The 5,746-nt window shown below is 47.3% G+C and overlaps 1 protein-coding gene across 2 annotated transcripts in view; it reads right to left on the bottom strand.

Annotated features, from left to right (window-relative positions):
- The window catches only part of USP53 (ubiquitin specific peptidase 53), a 59,416-nt gene extending 53,928 nt beyond the window's left edge, over positions 1-5,488 (bottom strand). Inside the window, exon 1 of one of the 2 annotated variants that reach the window (XM_019494884.2) lies at positions 5,385-5,488. The gene's annotated coding sequence lies outside the window, so the exon portion shown is untranslated. The remainder of the gene's footprint in view (positions 1-5,384) is intronic. The other variant, XM_006259661.4, reaches the window with a different exon arrangement.
- Positions 5,489-5,746: the final 258 nt, after the last annotated feature.

The following is a 5,746-nucleotide window of genomic DNA, read 5'->3' on the forward strand; positions in this document are numbered from 1 at the left end:
ACAACTGTGACAGATCTTAGTCTGCCTGCAAGCAACAACTTCGACCTGGTTGGACTAACTGAAACTGGTGGGACCCTACTCACGACTGAGCAGCAGGCACTGAGGGTTACAGGTTGTACAGATGGGATAGAGTGGGGAAAAATTGGGGTGGGGTGGGGTGGGTAGGGGAGGGTGTTGCTCTCCATGTTAAGGAACAATATACATCCTCTATAATCACGATGGGATCAGAGGAGAGCCAAACCAAGGTACTGTGGGTCAGAAAGGGACCCACAGTGGGACAAAGGGATCAGGGGAAAAGGGACTTGGCAGTGGGGGTCTTAACTATAGACCGCCACACCAGAAGGATGAGTTATACCACTGGAATTCTCTAGACAGCTCTCAGAGGCCATGCAGTCAAGAGATATGGTTATCGTGGGTGACTTAAACCACCCTGACATCTGCTGGGAGAAGCAGTCAGCCAAATCTATCTGCTCACGTAGGCTCTTAACCCGCATACAGGACCTCCATTTAACACAGGAGGTATACAGTCCCACTAAGGGAAATGCCTTGCTGAACTTGGTGTTAGCTACTAGGGATGACCTGGTAGGGAATCTGCAGGTACATGGTAACTCAGGGGATAGCGACCATCGAACAACTCAATTCACTATCCGGCAAAGGGAAGGTAAACTAACCAGCAGGGCTGAAGTATTAGATTTCAGAAAGGCTAACTCCAGTGTGGTCAGGAGATTCGTGAGGCATTAAAGCTCAAGAGCACTGATAAAATGGGGGTCCAGGAAGGGTGGTCATTCCTCAAGGGAATGATCCTATGGACGCAAAAGGAGACAATCCCATTGCGCATAGAAGGGGGCAAAGGGGCCAAGAAGCCCTCTTGGCTGAACAGGGAAGTCCAGGAAAGCCCAAGGGCAAAGAAAGAGATATACAGGCTGTGAAAATAGGGGGTAGCTACCAAGGAGGAGTATACCTCCCTGGCTCTCACTTGCAGGGAATCAGGAAGGCCAAAGCAGGATTAGGACTTAGGCTGGTGACAAAAATTGACATCAAAAAATCCTTCTTCAGCTATACAGGGAGCAAAAGGAAGACATGGGGTAGCACAGGACCCCTACAGGACATACTAGGGCAACTGGTGACAAAGAGCAGGGACAAAGCTGAGCTCTTCAATGAGTTCTTTGCATCTGTATTTCAAGACACAGATCAAGACAAATCTCCCAATTGGATCACAGATAGACACAGGAGGGACACAAGCCCACCAGCTGTCAGTGCAGACTTAGTGAAGGGGCACTTGGAGAGGCTGGATGTGGTCAAATCAGCAGGCCCAGATGAACTTCACACAAGGGTGCTGAAGGAATTGGCCAGTGTCATAGCAAAGCCACTAGCACAGCTGTTTGAGCACTCTGAGAGTACCCAAGGTTGGGAGAGTGATTTAACTTGAACCAGGAAGGGGTCTGGGACAGAAGTTTCATTAACCAGTTTGCCCTAAATCAGTTAAGTCTGATACTACCAGGTTAGTCTTAAATCAATTTCAGTCATTTTGAAACTGGTTTACGTGCACTGATCTTCTGGTCTGTTACAGGTTTAAACCAGTTTCTGATCACTTAAAATAGTTGGTGTGTAACTTGTCTCTAGCCCCAATGACCATCTTAAAAGATATCCCAATGACTAGGGTACTTATCAGTTGGCAGTCACACTAAATTGGAGGTGCACTTCTACCCCTCATAAAGGTGATTGCAAACCAGATGGATATCTAGTATAGTTTCACATCTATTCCCTGCCTCCGAAGTACCTTTTGGTCCCTGACCAGTAACTCAATACAAAGGGTAGGAAAGAAACTATACCAAAAAGAAAGCCTTAGCTTCAACCCCATTCAGTTCCTTGGCCAATGAAGCCAGTCACACACACAACATAAAGAGGCTGGAGTCACCTGGGTTTGGTTTTTTTTCATACCTGTATCCATAGTAGTTATTTAATTTGAAAACTGATAAGGTAAAAGAAAGGTCCCCAAAAAGGGAATTAAATCAGATTAGAAACAGATTTGAAGTGGTACAACTTCTCTTGAGTAGACAAGCAGCAAGGTGACAAAAATGAAAAGTAGCAGACTGAGTGCACCATGAAGGAAATATGAAATGAAAACTGGGACATGCAATCACACCCCATCTTTCTGACTAGTAATTTATTGAAACTTTTACCAAGAGAAGCAAATGCCACAGAAATCTTGCAACAAAGGCTGACTGCATGTGTGTACCCTGAAGCATTTAAACTGACATTTTAAGTCTCCATTCCTTGTTGTTTGCTAATAAAACAAAGGCCCTAGTTACTCTCTTTCCATGCATGAAAATCCAGTGATACCTCTTTCTGAAACTACAGAATGATACTGCAACCTGGAAAGGATGTTAACTCAACATTTTGGATTTCTACACAGAACCTGTCAGTTTTGAGTTACACTGCTTGCCATCACAGGCAACTAATCTGATTCCAGACAGTTAAAAAAAATTAACTAGTGACTAGAGTTATCTTGGCTTTGAAAAGGAAACCAAGCATCTTCTACAAGCTCTTGAGCAAATGTTTTAAACACTGAATAAATCAATACTGACTATAATAGAATAAGTCACCTAGCAATACATTAAGTCTATTGTATGTCCATGAATACCTTACTGTTTTACCCTTACTGTACCAAAGTACTAATTTTCTACTATTTACTTTAAAACCCTTTTTGTTGGTTTTTGGTTTTTTTTTGTTTTTTTTTTTACTCGAGGCACCCCCTTGAAAAATCCCTGCTCTTAACTTTCCCTCATTTCTTGAGCACAAAAAACTACTAGAACTAGTCTTCTGTTGCAAAGAGTTCAGAAAGAACAAAACAGATCAGAACACTTTTAACACTATCAATTCCTACTTGAAATCTCTGGGTTTATCTTGTGAATTATGTGTAGGTGTTTGCACACCTAACAGTGCTGATATTGTTCAGTACCTTAAAAGGATCTCACAGTACCCTGATTGAGAATCACAGCTTTATTTTTCAGTTCAATTTTTAAAGTAGTTTGGTTCACAAAACACCATCCAAAACAAAGCTGCCTTTTGGGTTTGTCATAACAGATGTTTCACTTATTTCAAATACAAAAATGCATTTAGCACCACCACTCTCAGCAGAGGCTCAAGCAATCTCTTTGTGGTACTCTTGACCTTCCTCACCTTGCTAACTCTTGAACACATGCAACCATGGTCTTATTTAAAATCCTAAATTCCCTGAGCTTTGCTCTCATAACTCTAATCATTCTTGGTGCTTTGTTCAGAACATCTCCTCCCCACTTCAACTTTCAGCAAAGTTTCCATTCTCAGCTGCTGCCTCCTCTTCTCCCACCATTAAAACCTTAACATACTCATATTTCCTTAGGGATACTCTGCCACCAACCTGGCCATGGTTTGGGGTGTGAACAGAGGAACGGATTACACTCATGAAAAGAGGCTGGGGGGCAGCAGTATCCACTGAAACTGCTTAATCTGTTCTCTAAGTCCTACAGTAAAGCTATAGCGTTTTAGCTTCATCACTTGTTTCACTCCAAAGATGGTAGCAGGCAAGCAAAGTTAGTTTCAACAATTCATCTGATACACTCTCTTAGTCAGCAAGGATAACATTACTATCCTCCATCATTCAAGCAGGTTATAAGAGCACACTACCTTTGGCTCAGTTCATTTTCTGGACCTGCCAATCTAGGAAGTTTCTAATTCTTGCTTCTTCTCCCTGACCAACTAAGATCCTTTCATCTATTTCCGCACACTATACAACAACAGCAACAACAACACTGTTATTCCTGGCTACCACTCTCTAGGTCACAGGGACCAATGCATTTCAGTGCTGAACTCTGAAATATCAAAAAAGGGAAAAAATAAACAAAGATTACTTGAACTGTATTTTCCTCAAAAATCAAAGCTTAAAAATAATTTATTTCTTTGAGTACCTTTCCTTGCTTAGAGTACTTCCGTGAAGTCAGAAACACTTTACGTGACTATTAACACAACCTTTGTATTTAATGCAATATTGCTTCAAGCCTTCTCACCAGTTCTCCATACCTCCATTAACCTTGTCTAATAACTATCCTAAAGACTGTAGCATGGCAAGTTTCCCTGCTAAAAACCTGTTTATTCAGCTTGCATTTAGTCTGCCCCTACAAAATCTTTCCGTGCTTGAACAATTGTTATTTTAGAAAAGCAAATTGCCAACAAGTAAGTTGGCTTTAAAAATCACACCTGTTGCTTACTTGCATTACAAAACCACGCAGCTGGAAGAAAGCAGCAGCAGCACTTCTTGGCTGAAGTGCAACATATTATTTTCAAAACAGGGTCTGGACTCCTGTGACTTTCATACCCCTGGCTGCCCCTGTACCTCATACTTCCCTTCCTCGCTCCACAAGGACAGAGCAGTGAAAGAGACAGGAGAAACCAGCCCACTGTAAATGAGTCCGCTGGTTTAGAGTCACTTCTCTACTCCAGTGATTTGCAGCCAGGATCCTGGAACAGGCGGGGGCACTAGGAGATCCTTTAAAGGGTGTCAACTAGCTGCGAGGAGATAAGCAGGTAAGCATAAACTCAGTCCCTTGCCTGCTGCCCCCCCCCCAACCATGTAATAAGTAAGTGAGCTTCTGAAAGGGGGGTGGGGGGCACATAAATCCCCACAGCTAGAGTCATAAAGTAAGACAGAAGCAGGGCTGGAAGGGACCAGATCCCCAGAGGTGACCTAGTCCAACCCCCTGAGGCAGGATCATCCCTCTCCAAACCATCCCACACCAACACCATCTCAACCCTATACAAGACCACCCTCGTCCCTGCCCCAACCACAAGCCTAACACCCTGACCTGCCACACCTCAAGCAAGGGACCCGAGCCCTCCAGAGCAACTGGAGCAAACCAGGTTTTGGCCATTCCCACCCTGCAATCTTTTCCCGGACCGGATTCCCTGACACCAGTCGGGCAGGGGAGTGCGCTCCAGTCTTAAAGAAGGGGGGGGGGGGCGGAAGAGGAAGCCCGGCTGTAATGGAAGGGACAGAAACGTGCCCTAGGTCCCCACTTCCCCAGGAGACCGACCCCTTCGCTCCCGAGCTGAGGGCGCTGGGGAGACGCTGCCCCCGCTCGCATGAGGGCAGAGCCGGAGGAGACTTCCCGCCGTCACTCGCGCTTCCTTAATAATTCATGATCAGGTGTCGTCTCCCTTCACTGAAACACCCCGGCGTGAACCTGCTCGTGAGGTCGCAGGTGTCCCTAGGGCGGCACGCGCCCCGCCCGCGGGTCCCGCCGAGGGGTCCAAACCCCCGCAGGGGCCCGGGAGCTATTAACGCCCCACGCAGACCGTTGGGGGATAGGGGGGTGCTGCCCCCGGCCCGGCCCCGCCGCACTCACCGCCGCTGCCGCGCACCCCTCAAGCCAACCATCGCCCCCGCCCGGCCGCGGCTGCGACTCGGGCTCCGGCTCCGGCCCCGCCCCCTGCTCCGCTGCGGGGGCCTGAGTCACGAGCTGGGGGCGGGGAGAAGAAGGGGGAGGGGCCGCGCACGCGCGAAGGGCGCTGACAGGAACTAGGCGGGGGGTGGGGCTCACGCGCGCCTTCAGTCCCGACTGCTACGGTTCTTCACAAGCGGCTGTCAGGACGCCCAGGGCGCATGCGCGCGTTAGCTTGCCCAGCCGTCCCGGGGTGGGCAGGGTCAAAAGGGGGAGGGGCGGAGACGGGCGAGTTGGAAACCAATCAGAGCGCCGCGCCCCGCCCC

Source organism: Alligator mississippiensis, chromosome 2 (genome assembly GCF_030867095.1).
Source record: "Alligator mississippiensis isolate rAllMis1 chromosome 2, rAllMis1, whole genome shotgun sequence".
NCBI lineage: Eukaryota > Metazoa > Chordata > Crocodylia > Alligatoridae > Alligator > Alligator mississippiensis.